At 35.2% G+C, this 26,401-nt stretch overlaps 2 long non-coding RNA genes across 2 annotated transcripts; both read left to right on the top strand.

Moving 5' to 3' along the window:
* The first annotated feature begins 776 nt into the window (after window positions 1-776).
* LOC142527780 (uncharacterized) lies at window positions 777-3,044 on the top strand. Its single transcript, XR_012815526.1, has 2 exons — window positions 777-2,862; window positions 2,984-3,044. It is a non-coding gene; the product is annotated as an uncharacterized LOC142527780 (long non-coding RNA).
* A 2,668-nt stretch (window positions 3,045-5,712) lies between these two features.
* Window positions 5,713-26,360, top strand: LOC142527549 (uncharacterized). The gene is made up of 3 exons (XR_012815475.1): window positions 5,713-6,098; window positions 25,721-25,928; window positions 26,001-26,360. It is a non-coding gene; the product is annotated as an uncharacterized LOC142527549 (long non-coding RNA).
* Window positions 26,361-26,401: the final 41 nt, after the last annotated feature.

Here is a 26,401-nt window from a genome sequence, read left to right as displayed (position 1 = left end):
TTTATATTTATGAAAAACTTATTTTACTTAAGTCCCCTTAGCTTCGATACAACATCATTAATCGAAGGACATTTGTTTTCAAAGTAATCTGTACACTCAATTCCTAATTTCACGAGCGTAACTGCATTTTGCTCGCTGCATCCCGAATTTACTGTTGATTTGTTAACATGTGCACTTTGCCTACATCTTGTTGTCACTGAGATGTGATCTTTGTCTTTGTTTCTATTGGAGCTACTTTCTCCTTTCTTTTTGCTCGATCTCTCGGCTCTTGCTACTAACCTTTTGGTGGGCACTGCACCAAACTGATTTATCTTCATGATCATTTGGTGAAGAATTACACCAAAACTATATGTGTCTGTTGCAGATGATCCGCTCCCTGTATGCATTAAAATTAAATTATAAACACGACACGGTGATGACATTTTAGATAAATTTTCAGATTTAGTTAATTAGACTGTGTTGAAAACTATTTTTTTAAACATAAGAATATCATGTTTGTTTTTTGTACGTGTAAATTTTCTCGAGCCTAAAGTAATTACATGTACACGTAACAAACATGATATTCTTATGTTTAAAAATGTAATTTTCAATATATATGGTCTAATTAACTCAATCTAAAAATTTCTCTAAAATGTCTTCATCATTTCGTTTTTATAATTTAATTTTAATGTGTGCAGGGAGTGAAACATCTACAGCAGACATATAGTTTTCGTGTAATTCTTCTACAAATGATCATGAAGATAAACGAGTTTGGTGCAATGCCCACCAAAAGGTTGTGTATTCAAATTATACATAATGTTCTATTATCCATTTTTCTAATTGTCGATGTTCAATGTGATTAACAGGAATGAAACTTGCATGGTCTGACATGTACAAGATACTCCTGCATCTTGCTATGGCGATTCAAGAAATTGCGCATAAAGGTTTTGTTTTTCGTGAGATCAAACCTGATAACATATTGTTGGATAAGGTATAAATCATTTAATGTAATAAAAAAAACAATAAAACTATTTAGTAACTTATAATTTGATTAATATTATCAAGTTACACAAATACAGGAATATAACTTCTCTCCATGCGATTTTGGTTCGGTAAGAAAACTAGGGAAAAATATTCCAACAATCGATATTACACGGCAAGTGAACTGATCAAGATACAATATTTTGTAATTGTGTAATATCGATTGTTGGAATATTTTTCCCATACAATATTTTGTAATTGTGTAATATCGATTGTTGGAATATTTTTCCCTAGTTCACTTGCCGTGTAATATCGATTGTTGTAATATTTTTCCCTAGTTTTTTTGCCAAACCAAAATCGCATGGAGAGAAGTTGTATTCATGTAATTGTGTAACTTGATAATATTAATCAAATTATAAGTTACTAAATAGTTTTATTGTTTTTTTTATTACATTAAATGATTTATACCTTATCCAACAATATGTTGTCAGGTTTGATCTCACGAAAAACAAAACCTTTATGCGCAATTTCTTGAATCGCCATGGCAAGATGCATGAGTATCTTGTGCATGTCAGGCCATTCATGTTAATCACATTGAACATCGACAATTAGAAAAATGGATAACAGAACATTATGTATAATTTGAATACACAAACATGATACAAAGTTTCCCACATTGAAGAACAACTTCGAGATTTGTGGGAACATTGTTCATGACTAAACTGAAGTTTTCTCCATCATCATATTGTATCCCAATTATTGATACGATGTGAGGGCTGTCCAAGCTGATGAGGGCCTCTTTTTCATTCTTGCAATTTGAATAATTAAAAGTTGCAATTTTAATTATATAATTGAGATGAGTGCTTAATAAAAAAATAATGGATGGGTACCTCCCAATAAGCTTTTTTAGCTTCATCATACACTTTTACGGCAATAGCTTTGTAGTTGAATTTGCCTTTATGAACCTTGCATATTTTCCCTAGCCAACTAGTGTAGCGAATTGGTCTTCCAGTTCCTCAAGTTCCTTATATCTAAAAACTTGAGGTTGTTTTTTCTGATTGAAATAATAATAATAATAATAAGGGCTGAAATCAAGATATGTACAACATCAAAATATTGAAAATCAACCCGGTGTTCCATTTTCGATGATTTCAGTGAAACTGATGAAGTTGGACCCAATTTTAATTTTTCTGGCTTCTTTTATTTTGGGGTCATGACTGATAAGTTTGCTTCCAAATTATTTAAAACAAAGCACGTCTAGCATATTAGAACATATAATGAATCTAGTTCGATGTTAAAAGGTCTTCAAAGACATGTACATTCACTTGCTTAGATGCCGTAACATGCAATCTATGAATTATGGATATTAGAGTAATAATTTCAAAGCTGTAGCCAAATTCAAATGCAATGTCCTTAAATATGGAACTTTCTTCAAGCATAGGCATGACGATATTACAATGGAAAGTTTTTTAATCTTCAAGTTTCACTTTGGATAGAATAATTATGAATGGAAGTTTTAGTTGTGTATGCAAGAAATCTTCGAAAAATAGAGTTTTATTACATTGCTACTCGGATATACTCTAGTTTTCAAATTGATTTTGTATAGCATAGGGTGCAAATAAATCAAATTGAGTCGAATAATATTCAATATAATTTATATTATTTGAGCTCAAACTCGGACTTCTTGTCTTTTCCCTGAATTTGTTGGTTTATTAATTTAGGGCTTATAAGCATTCACATGCGTTTAAAAAATCTTTTGTTCATCTATAGACTAACCTAGTGTGACAATTGGCATTTTGTTCATGTGAAGTTATTTTGCTTTTAATATTGTCAGTATACGTTGAACAAACAGAATTTAACAAAAGGAGGTAGTCCGCTGCTATGATGCAAAGGTCCTCTCAGGTGCGGTAAACCGATGCCTTCAATTCCAAAGATTCATTATTACCGTGTTTTCTTCTTGAAACAGAATTTGCTGAGTTCTTCAAATGTGTATTTTTCTCTATCTTTTCATGTGTTGATGTAGAAGAACAAAGTTGGTTATTGGACTCTATCGATGCAGTTTACAGACTTGCGTTTTTCGTTTACGCTCCGTTTCGCTATTGTTTATAGGTTTTAATTGTTTCGCGGGGAGTCATTTACTCTTCGAAGAAACAAATTTTTTTTTGTCCCAAATGTTCAAATTTTTTATTTCACTAGATATATTTTAAGTTGTCTATTATCGTAAAAAGAATTTCTCCTATAAATGATAAATTTATTCAAATATCATTTTATTAAGAATTTAATATAATTGCATTAGAGGTTGTTTATAATTTTAAGAAAACATGAGATTTTTTTATTACTTACCCGTAAAAGTTTTATTTAATCTTTCAACATTATACATGTTCCACACGTGTGTGTACAATCTCTACTATGCTAGCTTTGAGAGTAATAATTAGTAATTGGCAGTAAATCAAGAGAAGTAAGAGGGTGAGAGTTTTCCTGTGTGATTGAGTTTGCATTTCCACAGACCGTGTCAAATTGATATAACAAAAAAATGATTACTTGAAATCCAATTATTCTTGATGCGATTCTTCGATCACGAAAAGCAAGCGTACTCGAAAATAGAGTCACGCCCTCGATTCAATGAAACAAAGAAAATGTTGTGTTGTCCCGGTCTTTTTTAATCAAATAATTGTGTAATATTCATCTCTAAATTACGAAGAACTTAGCAACAAATATTAACGAAGATAACAATCGATCTCAAGTGAACCTTCAAAGAACTCGTCTTTGACAATTCGAGTGAAGAACAATCAACAAACGCCACAATGTAATAAACTTTAATAAGTTTGATTTGAGAAACACACAAATGTGTATACAAAGCCAAGCTTTGAAAATTGAGAGAAAAACTCACAAAATATATTAAAACTCAATGTTAATTCTATCATCAAAATTCGTGTATATATTATTTACAAACATAAAAGATATCAAAATCTAGTTACCTAAATTAACTAGGACTCTAAATTAGGTTTCCCGCAAGGCGACGCGCTCCGGCACGGGATGTTCCGGACAGGGCGCGCTCGGGTGTTAATATGTTACCGCTCGGGCATCGAGTATTCAGGACGTCTCCGTCTATACAGTGACTGTGGCACTCGGGCGCGAAGTTTTGCCGCCCTAGCACGGAGCTCTCGAGTCCGTAGTCTTGATTTGGCATCCATCATCTTCATAATTTAGCACTTGAATAACATTAAAAATGTCTTCCAACTTCATTGTTATATATGTCTTCTTTGGAGCTTCGAATCACAAGATTTAACACGTCATGCCCGGCCAGATTCATATCAGTTCCGATGAGTGACTAATACTCGATAGTCCAGAGAATGAACTTGGTGGGTAGTTATTTAAGTTAAAAGTAAACAGTGTCAGCGCGTCCGACGTAAACACCCTAACGCTCAATGAGTGAAATTTATTAGTCTTAATAAAATATCTCAACGAGTAATTAATTAAAGATTGAGTGTAACTTTGGATACATAAGTTCTTACCTAAAAAAATACTTAAACAAGTCCAAATTTTAAAAATGTTTTTATTAATATATATATATATATAAACGATTTTGACAATTTGATGAATGTTAGAAAATGTTTTTGTTTTTTTTTTTTAAATAGAAGTAAAAGCCCGACTTCTTAAAAAATACTTAAATAAATAGTCATTTAAAATAATTTTTGTTACCAAACAGTAAACTTTTTAAACTCTTGAGTCTTATTTAACGACTAGTGAGGTAATGAAAATTGGGTCATAAGTTATATCCCATAAACTGGAATATTATTGGTCTATAAATATATCGGACCGCTCGCTCCAACTCCGAGATGAAAATAATAAACGCGATTCCATAAAACTAACAAATAATGAACTTAAAAAATAAAATAATGAGTACGTTTTATATTTATTATTTATTAAAAAAGCATAATCTTGTTTTGAATTTTTCACCCAAAGAAAAATCCTATAATTGTACGAGATCGCTTTTTAGAGGTGTCAATTTAGTTGTTGAGTTCGGGATCGAGTTGAAGCAAGGACACTAAAAAACATTTCTCATCTCGAATTTGAGCCAATCTAAAACTTTAAACCCGAATCTTAATCAACTCAATCTAATTTTTTACTATGCAACATTATTATTTTTTAACAAAATAATTAAATATAAATTCAAAATATATGATAATATTTTAATTTAAACATATAGTAACAAAATATAGTCTTTAATATTTATGTTCAATGGATTTAAATATTTAAATTTAAGAGGCTAATTATATAAACTATTAGTTACTCCAAAAAAGTAACAATTGTTAAAAAAATTCAAATATTTGACAACATAAATATTACACTACCAAAATTTATAATATCGATATCCAATAAAAAAAGTCATCATGCATCAAAAAATAAATTTAAACTTTCAAGATCCAATTTTTTCATCGTTTACAAGATTTTGTACAAGACAAATGTTCGAATAGATTGAAAGCCGAAGAGAAATGAAGGTGAAAGAGAAAAATGAAGAAGCGAATAATCGGTTCAAAAATAGGATTGAACCTAACCTTAAAATAATAAAAAAAATACAAAAACTTGTGTGAAACGGTCTCATTGGTCGTATTCTGTGATACAAATATCTTATTTGAGTCATCCATGAAAAAATATTACTTTTTATGCTAAGATTATTACTTTTTATTGTGAATATCGGTAGAGTTGACCCGTCTCACAAATAAAGATTCGTGAGACATACTCTAAAAAAAAACTATATAAATTGGTCAGGTGGGTTCGAGTCGATGGACGACTTGATTCTTAATTTAGGCAATCCAAACCCATTTTTTCGCTTCATATTTCGAGTCCAACTCGATCTGATCCAATGCTTAAACTCTCGACCCAAATACAATATCTCTTTGTGTCAGGTTAATTTTTGTCATCTCTAGTTTTTTTTGGCATAAAATTTTATGAATGAATTTTTTAAATAAAATCTTAATTTTTTAATATGAAAGTTGGAATATTGGATTTTTTTGGTGGATATGTATATCATCGTGCCTTATAAATTGGAAACGCATGGTTATTATACCCAGAACCCTGGTTTGAACGTGAAGGGAGGTAAGCAGTTTCCGAGAGAAATTCTTAAATTGAAATAGGTAAACTCTTAAACTCATAGACTCTTGATTCCCTCTTCATTATCTTTGGATTTTTGTTATAATAGTAATCTTACTATTTGATACCCCTAGATTGAGGATGGGCCCAGCCTACTCTCAAGCCGACCTCCCACATGATGTTATCGCGCACCGATTGGATGTATTTTGGCCGACCTCCCAAGCCGAGCTCCAACAGGGTCCAGAATATGGACGGGTTTTTGGCTAGGAGAGCTTCTATTCAGACATTAACGGATAGCCAACAGAAATAAAGGCCAAGAGAGTAAAGCCCGTTAAGATCTAACCAAATCTTGCACATAATCCAACCAAATCTAGCCAAATAAGACGCATGATTCTGAGGATTTAAATCTACCAAATCAGGACTCTATCATTTTCTATAAATGCCAGGTTTCATTCGCTGTTTATTCATTCATATATTCACATTCTCTCAACACACATTAATCTCTCAGTTTTCTATTCTCTGACTTTAACGTCGGAGACGCTACGCCAGAATAACCTTCCGGCCCCCTTTTAATGTTCTTGTTTGTGCTTAAAGAAGATCCGACCTCCCAAATGACATTCCGGATTTCAGCAACATCACTATTATTGCTAGATTTTTTTTTTAAATTAACGAATTCCCCTCGCGATATGCATTGGGATAAGCAGTACCACCACAAAGATGCAATCTTCGAGGATTTTATATAGAACTTGATTAGTTTTGTTTATTATCTTCAAAGTTTTTTGTAGCCTTCAATATGAATTTGAATGGGTGAAAAAGGGGTATTTTGTGGGGCTATTGTCTGCACGGATAATATTGCATGGATAATTGCTTCAAATTAAGTATATCAAAACTATGTTCTGTTGCTTTTGTGCGATTATTTATTTTTGTAATTTTTGATTGTTAGAATAGATGCCCTGAAAGACAACAGTTGGCTAAAGAATTTATTGACTCAAGTGAAATAAACAATCTTTATTTTAATATAATTTAACTTTTTATGGTCTTGTTATACTTTATCTGTATACCCATGCAAACAGCATAGATAAAGTCCTTGATTATGCTTTAATACAAATGAATCGTAATTCGATGTTGAAACTCATTTGTAAACACTGCATATTCTAAATTCGTTCATAGTCGATTCAGCCGTCTAAAACAGGGATAAAGGTCGCTTGAGCTTGAGACTAGCATCTGTGATGTTGTGTACTGCGTTTCTTGGTAAGAGCATCGAGATGTCCAAACATGCAGATGGGTAGTCATATGATGATTATACCGAACAACCCTCCCTCTAACTTTCCAAGTGTTTATCATTCATCGAGAGGATAAGTCCGTGGTTATGATTGTACACCATTAGTCCTTACGACCCGGGACAACACTGAGGCTCTATATGCTAGGGCTGTGCTTTGACTCGTTTATCGGCTCCAGGAAAGTCATCAAATGGCGAGGTTGGGTACAGTTGCGACACATATAAGAGCCAGTGCATTGTAGTCGGGGATTCACCGCTCACCTGCGGGTGTGGATATCTTATGTGATCTAATGAAATAATAGTGCATGGAATCTCTGGCCAGAGTATGAGATGTATGTTGGAGAAGGAGTTCTCCAATAGTACACGCGATGCTATCACATAGTTATCGAATTATTATGCAACCCTCGATGAATCAATGGTTGCAGATTCGATCGTATATATGAGATGAATGGACCGTACTGTACGTTAATCATAATCGACTGGTTCTTGCAGGCACTATCAGTGATACCTAGGGGATCATGGGGCGATGCTACTAGACGCTCTTACCATGATCCGATGGGTGCAATCAGAAATGAATTCTGACATTCTTAATTAAGGTGTTGATGAAAAGAATGGGGCTAACTAGGGTAAGCCCGAATAAGAATAAATATTATTTTGAATCACAAAGAGTTGTGAACCCATGGCTAGCTGTATCCCTGAACCATTGAGGGTCACACAAGTACTGGATCATTTGTTCCCGTTGAGAGAATAAATTCAAGGAGTTGAATTTATATTATGATATAGTAAATTCAAGGAGTTGAATTTATGATAATTAAATTTTGAGAAAATAAATTCAAGAAGTTGAATTTATGATATAGTAAATTCAAGAAGTTGAATTTATGAAATTTAGAGAGAATAAATTTAAGGAGTTGAATTTATAAAATTTGATAATTTAATTTATTAAACTCAAAAGTTGGGTTTATTAAATATTAAATTTTGGAGGTGATAAATTCAAGGAGTTGAATTTATAATTTTAATATTAAATTCAAATGTTGAATTTATAATTGATTTAATTTATTAAGCTCAAAAGTTGAGTTTATTAAATATTAAATCAAATATAGTGGGAGTATGTTTAATGGGCTTGTATGAGTACAAATCCAACATATTAAATAATTAAAGTTATTAATGGACTTTGATTAATTAATTAAACTAGTTGGACTAGCCCAATTAATTAATCAAGTCCATTAATGTTAATTGTGGAATTTAGGTCAAGCTATTGTTTTTAAGGAAATAAAAAATGACCTAGCCTCCATTCTTCCAATGGTGATTCACGTGAGTTTCACAAAAATTCCTCCAAAATATTTTTGGCCATTTTTCAAGGAAAAGAAATTTGAGTCATATCTCAAATTTTGATCTCAACGTAGAAACTTCTTCCAAATTTTCTAGTGCAATTTGGAAGAGGAACAAGCGATCTAGTCGTGGACTTGATAGGAGGATCAAAGAAAGCAGATCTGAAGAAAGTTCGTAGGAAATTCACCAAGAGCTATCTCCGCTAATCCCCAAATAGTTGGAGCTGTGGGGACCTGGACGCTAATCATCTTCTTAATCGTCATTGGGATAAAATGGATCAATTAATTAATATGGGTCTAAATTTTTTTTTTTAAAATTGCGGAACGTAATGGAATTCAATCTAATATACATATCAGTATAACAGTACAAGTCTTGTACAATAACATCAACTCAAACTAAGGTTCAACAACTAATGTCAAGTGGTGAATCCTATCTACAGCAACGTCAAAGTCCGTGGTCTCCACTCTAATCATGATCTCTCGTCATCTCTTCGACCCTGATCCTGTCCCACCTGTTGTCATGCACACATACAAACACGACAACAGCCGGATAACTCTGGTGAGAAATATATCCCAGTATAAATCAACGAAACATGCAATCATATAACAATGTAAAAGCATGTAAGGAATATCCGTAACATGTATCAAAATCTGAAACATAATCAACATAAAATCATTAATCAGACTCGTGACTCCACGTCTCAGACTAGACTCAATCCTAGTCTAGGGATCCCGGTTTTCAGACGTTGGCATTCCAAATCGAATTCAGTAATAGAAGAAACTCCAATTTTATTCAATCGATATAACCAAACATCCGGTGTCTTGATCTATCCGTCACAGACTATGACACTATCGCCAATTCACTATCTTGTGACAATGTGCAATGTGCCAGTGACGATTCCATCACTATCGGCACTTATGTCACAAGATTACTCGTCTAATACTCATCTAATACATGCTTCTATAAATCAATAGAACAAGCATATCAATTTAAATCATTGTAAATAATAACAATAAGTATGTGATTTAAGGAAACTCAAGTATATCCTACTCGAGTCATTCTCCCAGTACCACATTGACTTATACCTTTCTTTTGTAGTCTCGGACTGACAAAGTGGAAGTTCTGAATTCACGGCTGTCAATATCGATTTGAAATGACATATCGAGAATAATAATATCAACATTCCATTCCCAATTCAATACTGAATCTGATCAATGTGAATCTAATTCAAAATCAACGGTATAAAGGCACAATCCCGATATTTCCGTCAATACAATATCAACAGATATCAATTACAAATCATAACCCATATCCGATATAGTCTGTAATAAATCAATAATTCAAATCTGTCCAATTTCAATCGATATAATCAGAAATTCATAACAATTTCATAATCAATCTGTTCTTCGATCCGACTTCGATTATGCAATGTCTAGTATTCCCAGAACACATAATAATGATCAAATAATAATTTCTCCAATATCATAATTTCAAATGATAGCAGAACTCAATAAAACTTACGTCCAGTTGAAGCCTGTAACGCGAGGAGTACAGAAATATGTTCAGATCAAAATTCTGATAACCGTATACTGCACACTCAAATTTTGAAACCAAAATGAAGCTTGAGGGATTTTAGCTATGAACTCTCGGTCTTCTCTCTTGCTGGAAATCTAAAGGAAATCATTTATATACATGGTTCCATGCATGGCAAGACAAGTGTCCTCAAATCCCATAATTGCACTTTAGCCCCTGAATTCTTCATTATTTGCAATTCAGCCCTCAATAACTTTTTTTAATTCAATTTCAATCCTATGGAATTGTAAAACCATGGAATTGAAAGGGGATCGGTTAGGGTGACCGTATGCGCAACGGAAGTTAAAAATTTTAAATTTTACAAGAAATTTTCGGCCACCTTGCATTGTGTGTAGCAAATATAATAAAACACCAAAATGTCATACATAGGGTGTTTAGAAATAGTTACCTATCAATCTCAAGAGATTGATGATGGCACCAACCAAGTTGTAAACAACTTGGCTCTTGAATGGATGACAAATCTTCAAGCTTCCAACCTCCAAAATTAGGCCCACCACCAACTAGGTAAATCCCCTCTTAATTTGCACTAGAAAACTAAGAGGATTTTTCAAAGAGAAGAGAGTGTTTTCAACAAATTGAAGAACACAAAAATGAGAGAAAAACTTGGAGAGAATTTTTGTGAAGTTTCGGCCAAGCTAGATCTAGAATGAGGGAGGATGAGTTGCCTTGGTTGTGGGAAAAGTTGATCCAAAAAGTTGCATGCCATGCAATATTTTAATTAAAAGTATTCTACAACCTTTCACCTCCCAAGCATGCATATCAAGTGGGCTTGTAACAATTACAAGGCCCATGGACTTTTATTTAAATGTCCCAAACATATTTGAGCCCATTTATAGTTTACTTGATTTTACTCAAGCCCACTAGTTAAATAATTATTTCCAATTGGGCTCTACAAGGCCCAATATTATTTATTTAATTCAACACTTGAATTAATTTAATTATTTGAACTCTACTAGGCCTACTAGTGTTTAATTAATTCAACACTTGAATTAATTTAATTTAATCCATAATAATGTTTATGAAAATCACAATTTTCAAATACATTATTCACTTGGCCTACTTTTAATTTAGGAACACATTCATAAATTAAAATTTATATTTCTCTCATAGAAGTCATACTTCTATTTTTCTTTACGCTTATAAACTCATTTATAAGCCGTTCAACACATTGAACTATTTTACTTCTCAACGGGATCTAGAAAGCTAGCACTTGTGTGGCCCTCAATGGTTCATTGATACAACTAGCCGTGGGTTCACATCTCCATGTGATTCGGACTAAACATGTCCTTATACGAGCATACTCCAATTGCTTCATTCTTATTTATCAACTCCTTGATAATAAGAACGTCAGAACTCAAGTCTGATAGTACCCAACCAATCATGTTAAACGCCTAGCAGCATCGCTTACATGACTCCTTAGGTATCAAATGATAGTGCCTGCAAGAACCATTCAATTATGGTTAGCGTACAGTACGGTCCCTTCAACTCATATATCCCAACCGATTCGACAACCATTGGTATATCGAGAGTTGTCAATGAATCGATACTATGTGTCATGTCGTAGTTGCATCGATGGTGTAATCTATGAAACCCCTTTCATAATTACCATCATACTCTGATCAGAGATTTCAACCTACATGCACATGATAACACATTATCCATACCCGAAGGTAAGTGGTGAATCCCTGACTACAATGCATCGACTCCTATATGTTTCGACAGAACACCCAACCTTGCCACCTGATGACCCCATGAGAGTCGGTAAACAAGTCAAAGTGCAATTCTAGCACATAGAGTCTCAATGTTGTTCCGGTTCATAAGGACTAATGGTGTACAACCATAAACTAGGACTTTTCCACTCGATAAGTGAGTACCACTTGGAAAGTCCTTTTATGAAAGGTTGTTCAGTGCACTCTACAAGGATCACCTATCTGCATGTTCGGACATCATAATGTCCCTTACCAATGAAACATGGTACTCACATCGCATATACTAGTCTCGAACTCGAGCACCCTATATCCTTCTTAGTGACGGCTAAATCGACTAGGAACCGTTTAGAATATACAGTATTACAAATATGAGTTTCATGATACTCATCATATAAGCATCTCATATTCTTTCTACTATTTGTATATTCAAGGGCTTTATCTATGCAACTAGCATGGGTATACAGATAAAGAAGTGCCAAAATGATAAATTCAAATATTATTAAAATAAAGACTGTTTATACATAGAGTTTCATTGTGAACACTCGGCCAATACTTGGCTCGACGTGCACCTACTCTAACAGGAATATGATTCAACATTCCATAATTCATCAATTAAATAATCTCGGATTAAAATGATAAAATCTCAGGCCTTACAGGAGCCGTGTGAATCGTTCACCAAAGGTATAAACTCTAACGCCCTATGAATGTTTATGATAAAATCATACGAGCGCCCAAATCAAAACATATTTTGATTGTCAAAACAAAATAAAAAATTTTAAACTTCCGCTGCGTTTGGGCGTGTAGAAAACCGATATCCAACAGTGGTATCAAAGCCAAGGTTTTTCTAAATCGTATGGTTTGATATTGAATAATTTATTTCTAACCACACAAGAAAATTTTTCAGAAAATTGTAGCACCATAAAAATTATTTTTTCCAGAAATTTTAAATTAAAAAAGAAATTCGGGGCTGCCCGGAACTGTTCCGGGCAGCGCGCGGTGCGCGGCGGCTCCGCGCGCGCGCGGCGTGCGGAACGTCCGCACGCTGCGCGCACGGCGTGCCGCCCACAGGACCCCTGCTGCTGCCCGAAACGTTCGGGCAGCGGGGCGGGCAGCGCGGGCGACTGCCCGGGAGTGTCTCGAGAAGCGTACTGTATGACGGGCTTGAATTGTTTGGGCCCAGGGTGTAATTTTCTGATTTTTCAAATTTTTGGGTAAAACTGATATTTTTAAAAATTGGTTCAATTTTTATTTTGAAAAATTGATTTTTGGAAAATTAAAAATTTTCTCTTAAAATAAATCATTAGAATATGATTTTAATTATTTATGGTAAAATGAGTTTTACAAGAAATCAATTAATATTGATTTAATTGAAAATTAAATAAAGGAGTTTATTTAATTTATTAAATTCTTTAATAATTGTGGTGGTTAGTGATAAAATTATTAGATATATGATTTATGAATTAATTAAATTGTTTAATTAAATTGATGTTAATATTTGATATTAAATGCATGAAGGATGATCGAGAGCTTTGACCAATGTGTTAGGTGTATGTTAGGATAATTTACTGTTTTATTCGTTTTTAATATTTGATATTAATAAAGTGGGCCTGGTTTATAGCCCGTTCCCACCCCATGAGATGTATCCCTTATGTGCCATGACTATTTAAATGTAATTATTAGGAATAGTGGGAGATCAAGACTGGAAGATGGTGGGCCCGATGAACGAGATGAAGACATGTAAAATATTGGAAGCTCTTGTAATAGTTGCATTTGCATCCCTGCATTCACCTAGGTTTTGGACCTGGATCCATGTTTGACTCACATGGATCTAATAGTGTTGGCGATCGATCATCCTTATTTATTGTTGAATATCATATTATGATATATGGGATATATAGTAGTATGCATGTATGTATATTATTAGATAATATAGTTGCATGGATCCGACAAACATACAAACTCGTGGCACGCGATTTTTAAAATAAAATGATGAGACAATTTTAAAATTAAAAAATCCCTCATTTTGAATATGATTCAAAATTTATATCAAACCGAAAAAGTAAAAATTAAAAGGGTTTAATTTTTCCTTGCCTTCCATCAACCGTGGTTGCATGTTGATCGCTACCCGCGGACAGTGTCTGGCTCGTATTATTGGGGAGGCCTGTATGCCAGAAAGCTGTGACTTCCACCGGACATATGATGTGAATTGAGTGAAACTCCCATGACTTCGGCTCATATTATTGGGGGAACTCATGGCGACTGTCTACTACAATTCAACATTGATGGGTCGGTTTGACACGCGAAAATAAACGGCGTCATATTATTGGGTCCTTATTAAACGTGAGGCAAAACATGCGTAGGTTGCATAGGGATGCAATTGGATTCTATCTTTTAGAAATTATAATTGGCGTATATTATTCGGGATTATAATTGGCTAATTGGACTCTACGTGCCCACTAAGAAAATACGATTTCCCTTTTTCATCAGAGGGTGGTGGAAATGTCAAAATAGTGGGAGGGAGATTTATAAAATAAAATCCATATTTTATATCTTAAAATTATTTTAAAATAATCAGCAACAATTATTCTGTTTCCATATCAGTATATTTTCGATTTTGTCACGTAATCCATTTTTGTTATTAACAAGTTAATCGTAACTAATTTTCAAGACTGGTTGGGAAAATTGTTCTGAATTCGGAGAAAATGACATACACACTATTGTCAGTCCTGCTGAACTGACATAGCATGCAAGATGGTTAGACCATAGTATACATGCTAAAGTGTAACATGCTCGCTTCTATGTCAAATGAACTGTAGGGACAGTTTGAGGAAATTTTGAATGCTGCTGACATTCGAATGCACGTGCAATTGTTGCATGGTGCATGAAACTATGCACACCACTTTCAAGGAGCTCATGACTACACACATGCAAGACAGGGCTTTGGCCCATGAGCGTGGTGTACGTATGACTGAGCTTATTAAGAATGTAGGGGGGCTGGAATATGTTATTCCTAACAAGTTACTAGATAACATCAATTTGTTGTCTTTCTCTTCCTCATTTGACGGGGTTATGGTGAACTTCAATTTGAATAAGATAGATGATAGCCTTGAAGAGCTAGTCAATACGCTTATGACTTATGAGATCACCATGAAATAAAAAAATCGTTGTTTTTATAATGGGCCTCTCGACGGACGAAAAATGGCCCACAAGGTAAGGGAAAGAAATGTTCTGCCCCTCACAAGTAAAACAATCCCAATAAGAGGCAAACTCTGAAAGACACTTAAAAGGCCTACAAAGCCCGCTAAGTTAGAACATATTTATTTCACTGCATGAAGTCCGGACATAAGAAATTATATGTGCCAGAAATGTTCTGGAAATGATAAGTAAATGTCCAAGTAAACATGATTTCAACAACAAACAAAATAAAGTTAGATGATCCAAATCCCACACAAATATGGCACGCTAGACTAGGTCATATTTCCCAAAGAAGGATGCACAAGCTAGTGGGAGAAGACATGTTTGACTTGTCAGACAAAAATTCTCTACCTGCTTGTAAGTCCTGTCTAAAAGGAAAAATGACCAAGACTCCATTCGATGGAAACGTGGAACGTGCGCATGGTCTACTGGATTTGATCCACACAGACGTTTGTGGCCTGCTAAGTGTTAGCACAAAATATGGGCATTCCTACTTCATTACCTTTACTAATGACCATTCCAGGTATGGGTACGTTTATTTGATGAAACACAAATCTGAAGCATTTGAAAAGTTCAAAGAGTTCAGATCTGAAGTAGAAAATCAGCTGGAAAGAAGTTTTAATGCACTTCGATCTGATCGAGGTGGAGAATACTTAAGTGCTGAATTTTTGGGTTATCTAAAAGAGAATGAGATTCTCTCACAGTGGACTCCACCAGTAACACCACAATTGAATGGTGTTTCTGAACGTCGTAAGCGAACCTTGTTGGACATGGTTCAATCCATGATGGGATTCACTGAATTGCCTACATCGTTTTGGGGCTTTGCGCTTGAAATTGCGGCAATGTTGTTGAATAATTTCTACGCTAAAATAGTTGATAAAACACCATATGAGATATGGATGGGAAAAACTCCCAAATATTCTTGCGAGAGAATATGGGGATGTCCTGCTTATGTGAAGCAGACAGTGGGAGACAAATTGGATAGTAGATCCACTTTGTGCTACTTTGTAGGATATCCAAAGAATTCTGTTGGATATTATTTCTATCATCCCAATGAAGCACAAGTGTTTGTTTCAAGAAATGCCACCTTTTTGGAAAGGGAATTTCTATTAGATAGAAAAGGCAAGATGATAGAACTTGAAAAAATTCAAGATACTCCCTCAACTATAGAAGTTGAATCCATTTCCCAAGAACCAATAGTTGAAGTACAAGCTTCTAGAAGGTCTGATAGGGTTATTAGACCACCTGCAAGATATAGACTTTTTCATGAACAAGGCCATGATGAGTCTTGTGTTGGATGTGATCTAATGAATTTCAAAGAAGCAATATCTGATACTGATTCAACCAAATGGCTTGAAGCCATGCAGTCAGAAATGGACTCTATGTATTCAAACCAAGTCTGGACATTAGTGGATCCACCTGAGGGAATCGTTCCCATAGGATGCAAATGGATCTACAAAAGAAAGCTTGGGGCGAATGGGAAGGTAGTGACCTTCAAAGCAAGACTGCTTGGAAAAGGTTATACTCAAATGTAAGGAGTTGTCTATGAGAAAAATTTTTCACCAGTTGCTATGTTTAAGTCCATTAGAATACTACTAGCCATAGCAACATAGTATGACTATGAGATATGTCAAATGGATGTAAAGACTGCATTCCTCAATGGAGACATCAAAGAGGAAATTGATATGTCTCAACCTGAGGGATACACATCGGTAGGAAGTGAGCATAAGGTATGCAAACTTCAGAGATCAATATATGATCTCAAGCAGGAGTAAAGGAGTTGGAACCTCAGATTTGATAGCACTATCAAAGAGTTTGGTTTTGCTAAGAGTCCTGAGGAATCATGCGTGTACAAGAAAGTTAGTGGGAGTGCAGTGACATTCCTGGTACTTTATATTGATGATATCCTGCTCATTGGGAATGATATAGGATTATTGCAATCAACTAAAGTATGGTTAGCCAGTAAATTCTCCATAAAAGACATGGGTGAAGCATCCTACGTATTGGGATACAAATCTATAGAGATAGATCAAAGAGGATGCTCGGCCTCACCCAAGCCACTTATATCGATACCATTATAAAACGATTCTCTATGGAATAGTCCAAGAGAGGATACTTACCAATGTGTCATGGTATTACTCTATCTAAAGCTATGTGTCCCAAAACTGATAAAGAGACAGAGATGATGACACGTATTCCATATACGTCAGCCATTGGTAGTATCATGTATGGTATGATATAGACACGTCATGATGTTGCTTACGCTCTGAATGTTACAAGCAGATATCAGGGATGTCCTGCTTATGTGAAGCAGACAGTGGGAGACAAATTGGATAGTAGATCCACTTTGTGCTACTTTGTAGGATATCCAAAGAATTCTATTGGATATTATTTCTATCATCCCAATGAAGCACAAGTGTTTGTTTCAAGAAATGCCACCTTTTTGAAAAGGGAATTTCTATTAGATAGAAAAGGCAAGATGATAGAACTTGAAAAATTCAAGATACTCCCTCAACTATAGAAGTTGAACCCATTTCCCAAGAACCAATAGTTGAAGTACAAGCTTCTAGAAGGTCTCATAGGGTTATTAGACCACCTGCAAGATATACGCTTCTTCATGAACAAGGCCATGATGAGCCTTGTGTTGGATGTGATCCAATGAATTTCAAAGAAGCAATATCTGATACTGATTCAACCAAATGGCTTGAAGCCATGCAGTCAGAAATGGACTCTATGTATTCAAACCAAGTCTGGACATTAGTGGATCCACCTGAGGGAATCGTTCCCATATGATGCAAATGGATCTACAAAAGAAAGCTTGGGGCGAATGGGAAGGTAGTGACCTTCAAAGCAAGACTGCTTGGAAAAGGTTATACTCAAAGGTAAGGAGTTGTCTATGAGAAAACTTTTTCACCAGTTACTATGTTTAAGTCCATTAGAATACTACTAGCCATAGCAACATAGTATGACTATAAGATATGTCAAATGAATGTAAAGACTGCATTCCTCAATGGAGACATCAAAGAAGAAATTGATATGTCTCAACCTGAGGGATACACATCAGTAGGAAATGAGCATAAGGTATGCAAACTTCAGAGATCAATATATGATCTCAAGCAGGAGTAAAAGAGTTGGAACCTCAGATTTGAGAGCACTATCAAAGAGTTTGGTTTTGCTAAGAATCCTGAGGAATCATGCGTGTACAAGAAAGTTAGTGGGAGTACAGTGACATTCCTGGTACTTTATATTGATGATATCCTGCTCATTGGGAATGATGTAGGATTTTTGCAATCAACTAAAGTATGGTTAGCCAATAAATTCTCCATAAAAGACATGGGTGAAGCATCCTACGTATTGGGATACAAATCTATAGAGATAGATCAAAGAGGATGCTCGGCCTCACCCAAGCCACCTATATCGATGCCATTATAAAACGATTCTCTATGGAAAATCCAAGAGAGGATACTTACCAATGTGTCATGGTATTACTCTATCTAAAGCTATGTGTCCCAAAACTTATAAAGAGATAGAGATGATGACACGTATTCCATATGCGTCAGCCATTGGTAGTATCATGTATGGTATGATACAGACACGTCCTGATGTTGCTACGCTCTGAATGTTACAAGCAGATATCAGGCAAACCCTGGTCCAATGGATTGAAAGGCCGTGAAAGATATTCTTAAGTACTTGAGAAGGACTAAGAACTTGTTCATGGTCTATGGGGGTGGACAATTGAAATTGGAAGGCTACACTGATTCTAGCTTCCAATGTGACGTAGATGATTCGAAATCGATCTCTGGCTTTGTATTCATGCTTAATTGTGCGGCTGTCTCTTGGAAAGGTTCCAAGCAAGACACCGTTGCGGATTCCACCACTGAAGTTGAATACATTGTTGCATCAGCTGTAGCAAAAGAAGTAGTTTGGATGAGGAATCTTGTCCAAGAGTTGAGCGTTATTCCTAATGGAGTTGATCCAGTCCCGTTGTACTGGGACAACACTGGTGCCGTTGCGCAAGCAAAGGAACCAAGGTCTCATCAGCGATCCAAATATGTACTGAGGAAGTTCCACATCATACGAGAGATTGTGGGAAAAGGAGACATATCGATCGAAAGAGTCCCCTCTGCAGATAATGTTGCTGATCCACTTACATAGCCCTTGTCAGGACCATTGTTTGAGAAGCATCGCGAAGCAATGGGATTAAATGATGCGATCCTTCGAACCACGAAAAGCAAACGCGATCAAAAACGGAGTCACGCCCTCGATTCGATGAAACAAAGAAACGGTTGTGTTGTCCCGATCTTTTTGACACAAGTAAGGTGTAATATTCACCTCTAAATTACGAAGAATTTAGCAACAAATATTAACGAAGGTAACAATCGAAATTCAAGCGAACCTTCAAAGAACTCGTCTTTGACAATCCGAGTGAAGAACAATTGACAAACGCCACAAAGTTTTAAACTTTGATAAGTTTGATTTGAGAAACACACGAAGTGTATACAAAGCCAAGCTTTGAAAAGTTGAGAGAAAACTCACAAATATCATAAAAAAATGTCAAAAGTTCTGTTTACAATCATTAATTTTCGTGTATATATTGTTACAAATCAGAAAGATATGAAAATCTCATTACCTAAACAATTAAAACTATAAATAGGAAACTAGGTATTATTCTCGGCTGCGGCGCGCTGGGGCGGCGAAGTTTGGCCGCCCTAGCGCGGGGCTCTCGGGTTCCGGGTCTTGATTTGGCTTCCTCTTCATCATCTAGCAATTGAATAACATTGAAATGCCTTCTAATTTCATTGTTATGCATGCCGAATTCTTTGACGCTTCGAATCGCAAGATTTAGCAAGTCATGCCCGGCCAGATTCATATCATACTCCCATTCTTCAAAAAGATTTGTCCTCAAATCTTGGCTACCTACGCAAAAATGAAGCGAGTTAGTAATAACAAGAATTAAATTATCAACATGCTTACCTTTTAACACTAGATTGTAGATGCCATCGCCCATATGTGCCATCAACGTTTTGATACCTAACTCCTCCATGATTGCCTTCACTATCAACTCATCAACCTCAACATACACCAAATAATAAATGACACCAAATGATAAAATACCATTAAGTATCACAAAAATTAAGTTCCTCCCCTTCTTAGACCTAGTTAGCAACATAACAAAATCCATACAAATGTACGACCATAGTTCACTAGGAATAAGATATAACTGATGCATGATATAGGAATACCGTCGACATGTCATTCTCCCATATGCAATGCATGTATCACAATGACCCTCAACATGTCGTTTTATATGCAACCAACACATATAATCATGTATTTTATCAGCAATTAAACCACCACAATATGCTTCACTAGCACGTAACTCATGTAATGAATATAGAATGAACAATTTATTCTCTTTAACATTGTATTCAATATGCACATAAAAATTCTTGTATTCATTCATGCTCTTTCTAACGTCATCATCAAACAAATATGAATCATGCAAATAGGACAAACTAAATGTATTATTCATGCCATCATCTGTCACACCACAATATTTGAAGTCTAATGCATATAATATTTTGTAGCCACCAATTCTCACCAATTTAGCAACTCGTGAGACATCAAAAGCAACAATGTTCAAAATTAATGTATGAAACTTCTCATAATTCTCATACCCATAAATTTTAGAGACAAAAGTGAATATAAGATCAAATCTCTTAAAATCATCCCTTTCAACATTTTCTCTAAAATTTTGAAAATAACACATCAATGAATTAAGGTAAGGAAGCAAATCATACCTTATGTTTGTTGCGTTGGCAACTAACCTTACCTCACCTTGATTACTCCCAAATTCATATGCATCATCCCATTGTGTTCTCACACCATCAACACTTGCTCGCCTCCTCATCATGACATCACCATCATCCTGCAAAGAAGAAATAATAATGCTCGGGATTGAACCGGCTATATCATCATAATGAGAATAAACCACTTTGTACAAAGGTACATGAAATGGTTTATGCAAGAATAAACAACTCTCAACCTCACTCTTTTCACTCTTTTGAGCCTTTAATTTATTTTTCCTTTTCTTTTCTTTGGCCTCTTTTTCTTTTTCATCTTTTCTCTCTTGTTTCTTTTCTATGGCCATCTCACTCTTTTGTTCTCTCTTTCTTTCGGTCATTTCACATTTCTTTTCACTCAATTCATTAATAAATTTCAATTAATCCTCAAAAACATTTGGATTCAATTGAACCAATGAAATATTTTGTTCCTCAAGACATTTATGCACAACAATTTTTCCTTGCCTACCCTCCTTCTCCCTAGTACACAAAGTAGGCACTTATCCTCCTCCTAATGATTCAGCTTCCACTGTACATCGTTCAATATAATTCGACTCACCAACTAGTGGAATACTATAATCATCAATTTTATCAACCACAACCTCATATTGAGGCTCAACTACAACCTCAACTTCATGTTTAAGTTCAATAACAACCTCATCCTCCACAAGAAATTCAAGCTCACACACAACATCAACCTCCATTTGTGATTTAGGCTCAACTGAAGATTTTATTACGGTCACCTCCTCACGTGGACATTGGCTGATATCATGCCCGACCTCTAGACACCAACAACATATAATATCACAAGTACGAGAAATTGAATTTTTAGATGTACCTTGATATTCTTATTTGCTAGCTTCACGTTTCGACTCCTTCTTTGGCCTACCACTGATTTTTTCTCTCAAGCTCCCCCACCAAGTGGATCTCAAAGACTCCCTATGCACATTTTGTTCATTTCTTCTGCCCACTCTTCTATTCTCCTCACTTCGACTATCATCATCACGACGCATCGCTCTACTTCCTTCAACTCCACTACCTCGTCTATTCTCATCAACTTGCCTATCATACATCTCCTCTTCCACACCTCTTATACCTATCACGTAGAGGCTTAAACTCCTTCTTCCACATGTTATCCAACCCCCTTAACATTGTTTCAAATTGATTATCGTCAATCATTATACTTGCAAGAAAATGTTAGTATAAACAATAAAAGAATAAAGTTTCCTCACAACAAATTCTCACTGGTCACTCCAATGAAAATTCACTCGACTCTTTTTTTTCTGTCTATTTTTTTTTGTCCTCACTACAAATACCTCACACGTCACTCCAAGAAATAACGCTCACACTCAAGTATTTTACTCGATTTTTGAGAGTTCTCTCGTAGGGTAAACTTTCAGGCTTTGTAGCTTGTGTACATCAAACTCACAAGTTCAAACTTCACGACACTTGCAAACTGACTTACACGGACTACGTAAAGCAAGAAATTTGATATATATATTTTTTAATTTTTTTTTTGACTGTGGGAGTCACTTGAGTATGACTCACAATAGAGATAAGAACAAGATTTAATGCTAAATAATAGCACAATATTTTTATTTATTTATTTTTTATATTTTATTTTTTATTGTGAGAGGCACTTGAATATGGCTCTCACAAGAGAATAGAACAAAATAACGAAACCAAGCTATGCCAAAATTTCGAAATTTTGGTACACTTTTTTTTTTTTTGGGATTGCACAAGGATGGCTGTGTAACTCGAAAAAAAGAAGAAGAAAAAAAATCAAAAATTTCGAGAATCGCAAGATCCACGAAAGATGAAGAACGATACGGATAAAACAGATCTGATAACAAACAAGGATAAATACAGATCTGAAAATAAAAAGAATAAACTTACTTGAATCAAAGGGAACTTAAAGCTCTGACACCAAATGATGCGATCCTTCGAACCACGAAAAGCAAACGCGCTCAAAAACGGAGTCACGCCCTCGATTCGATGAAACAAAGAAACAGTTGAGTTGTCCCGATCTTTTTGACACAAGTAAGGTGTAATATTCACCTCTAAATTACGAAGAATTTAGCAACAAATATTAACGAAGGTAACAATCGAAATTCAAGCGAACCTTCAAAGAACTCATCTTTGACAATCCGAGTGAAGAACAATTGACAAATGCCACAAAGTTTTAAACTTTGATAAGTTTGATTTGAGAAACACACGAAGTGTATACAAAGCCAAGCTTTGAAAAGTTGAGAGAAAACTCACAAATATCATAAAAAAATGTCAAAAGTTCTGTTTACAATCATTAATTTTCGTGTATATATTGTTACAAATCAGAAAGATATGAAAATCTCATTACCTAAACAATTAAAACTCTAAAATAGGAAACTAGGTATTATTCTTGGCTGCGGCGCGCTGGGGCGGCGAAGTTTGGCCGCCCTAGCGCGGGGCTCTCGGGTTCCGGGTCTTGATTTGGCTTCTTCTTCATCATCTAGCAATTGAATAACATTGAAATGCCTTCTAACTTCATTGTTATACATGACGAATTCTTTGACGCCTCGAATCGCAAGATTTAGCAAGTCATGCCCGGCCATATTCATATCATTAAAGTTATGGGTAGTTGGCTCTAAGGCAAGTGGGAGATTGTTAGAATAGATGCCCTGAAAGCCAACGGTTGGCTAGGGAATTTATTGACTCAAGTGAAATAAACAGTCTTTATTTTAATATAATTTAACTTTTTATGGTCTTGTTATACTTTATCTGTATACCCATGCAAATAGCATAGATAAAGTCCTTGATTATGCTTTAATACAAATGAATCGTAATTCGATGTTGAAACTCATTTGTAAACACTGCATATTCTAAATTCGTTCCTAGTCGATTCAGCCGCCTAAAACAGGGATAAAGGTCGCTTGAGCTTGAGACTAGTATCTGTGATGTTGTGTACTGTGTTTCTTGGTAAGGGCATGGAGATGTCCAAACACGCAGATGGGTAGTCATATGATGATTATACCGAACAACCCTCCCTCTAACTTTCCAAGTGTTTATCTTTCATCGAGAGGATAAGTCCGTGGTTATGATTGTACACCATTAGTCCTTACGACCCGGGACAACACTGAGGCTCTATATGCTAAGGCTGTGCTTTGACTCGTTTACCGGCTCCAGGAAAGTCATCAAATGGCGAGGTTGGGTACAGTTGCGACATATATAAGAGCCAGTGCATTGTAGTCGGGGATTCACCGCTCACCTGCGGGTGTGGATATCTTATGTGATCTAATGAAATAATAGTGCATGGAATCTCTGGCCAGAGTATGAGATGTATGTTGGAGAAGGAGTTCTCCAATAGTACACGCGATGCTACTATTATAGTTGTCACATAGTTATCGAATTATTATGCAACCCTCGATGAACCAATGGTTGCAGATTCGATTGTATATATGAGATGAAGGGACCGTACTGTACGTTAATCATAATCGACTGGTTCTTGCAGGCACTATTAGTGATACCTAGGGGATCATGGGGCGATGCTAGTAGACGCTCTTACCATGATCCGATGGGTGCAATCAGAAATGAATTCTGACATTCTTAATTAAGGTGTTGATGAAAAGAATGGGGCTAACTAGGGTAAGCCCGAATAAGAATAAATATTATTTTGAATCACAAAGAGTTGTGAACCCATGGCTAGCTGTATCCCTGAACCATTGAGGGTCACAAGGGTACTGGATCATTTGTTCCCGTTGAGAGAATAAATTCAAGGAGTTGAATTTATGATAATTAAATTTTGAGAAAATAAATTCAAGAAGTTGAATTTATGATATAGTAAATTCAAGAAGTTGAATTTATGAAATTTGGAGAGAATAAATTCAAGGAGTTGAATTTATAAAATTTGATAATTTAATTTATTAAACTCAAAAGTTGGGTTTATTAAATATTAAATTTTGGAGGTGATAAATTCAAGGAGTTGAATTTATAATTTTAATATTAAATTCAAATGTTGAATTTATAATTGATTTAATTTATTAAGATCAAAAGTTGAGTTTATTAAATATTAAATCAAATATAGTGGGAGTATGTTTAATGGGCTTGTATGAGTACAAATCCAACATATTAAATAATTAAAGTTATTAATGGACTTTGATTAATTAATTAAACTAGTTGGACTAGCCCAATTAATTAATCAAGCCCATTAATGTTAATTATGGAATTTAGGTCAAGCTATTGTTTTTAAGGAAATAAAAAATGACCTAGCCTCCATTCTTCCAATGGTGATTCACGTGAGTTTCACAAAAATTCCTCCAAAATATTTTTGGCCATTTTTCAAGGAAAAGAAATTTGAGTCATATCTCAAATTTTGATCTCAACGTAGAAACTTCTTCCAAATTTTCTAGTGCAATTTGGAAGAGGAACAAGCGATCTAGTCGTGGACTTGATAGGAGGATCAAAGAAAGTCTAAAGAAAGTTCGTAGGTAATTCACCAAGAGCTATCTCCGCTAATCCCGAAATAGTTGGAGCCGTGTGAATCATTCACCAAAGGTATAAACTCTAACGCCCTATGAATGTTTATGATAAAATCATACGAGCGCCCAAATCAAAACATATTTTGATTGTCAAAACAAAATAAAAATTTTTAAACTTCCGCTGCGTTTGGGCGTGTAGAAAACCGAGATCCAACATCGATTTCTCTATGAATTGTCTCAATGTTTTGTGTAAATGTGCTTTAGCACACGAGAAATTGCCTAAAGAATGGATCCGCTCGTCAAGCAGACATATGAAAACTTGAGTCGATATACTAATTCCTTTAGTGAGAGCAAATGCATCAGTCATTTCCAGTTCGGCAAACTTTACCGCACGAAATTTAGGCATCCTGACCGGGAACGGCATTTTGTGGTGAAAATATGGGAAACTGGATATAATGTGTTAAGATTAGCGGTATGTGTTTTGTGCAAAGAATGGATGTGAGATATTTATGTTGTGATGAAATTTGTAGTTGTACTTTTGTAGGACGAAATACTTTTATTGCGCCATGAACTGATTCTTGGTCATCCAAGCATGGTGCCAATGTATGGGTTCTGTGCCGATGGTGAACATCTTTGTGCAATGTATGCGTTCCAGGCTTCTGACTCCGTATATAACCTCATTCCAAAAGGTATAAAACTTTTTGTTTCATTGTTATGAACAATTGGCTATCGACCATCTAAAGCACCTTCTCGTGCTATCTTTTAGTTTTAACTGAACGAAATATCAACAAACTTGTTCTTCAAGTACATTCCCATATTTGTTGTTCTGTTATTATTTAGGTTATTAAATTCCTGTCTCTTGCATGAGCTGTGGTTATTGTTCAGTTTGCTGACATTATACTAGTCAAGCTCTGCATGTTGTAAACTCGAATATATCATCTCCAT

This window comes from Primulina tabacum, chromosome 15, assembly GCF_025594145.1.
Source record: "Primulina tabacum isolate GXHZ01 chromosome 15, ASM2559414v2, whole genome shotgun sequence".
Classification (NCBI taxonomy): Eukaryota; Viridiplantae; Streptophyta; class Magnoliopsida; order Lamiales; family Gesneriaceae; genus Primulina; species Primulina tabacum.
The sequence above is the reverse complement of the archived record's forward strand: the minus strand, read 5'-3'. Positions and strand labels throughout refer to the sequence as shown.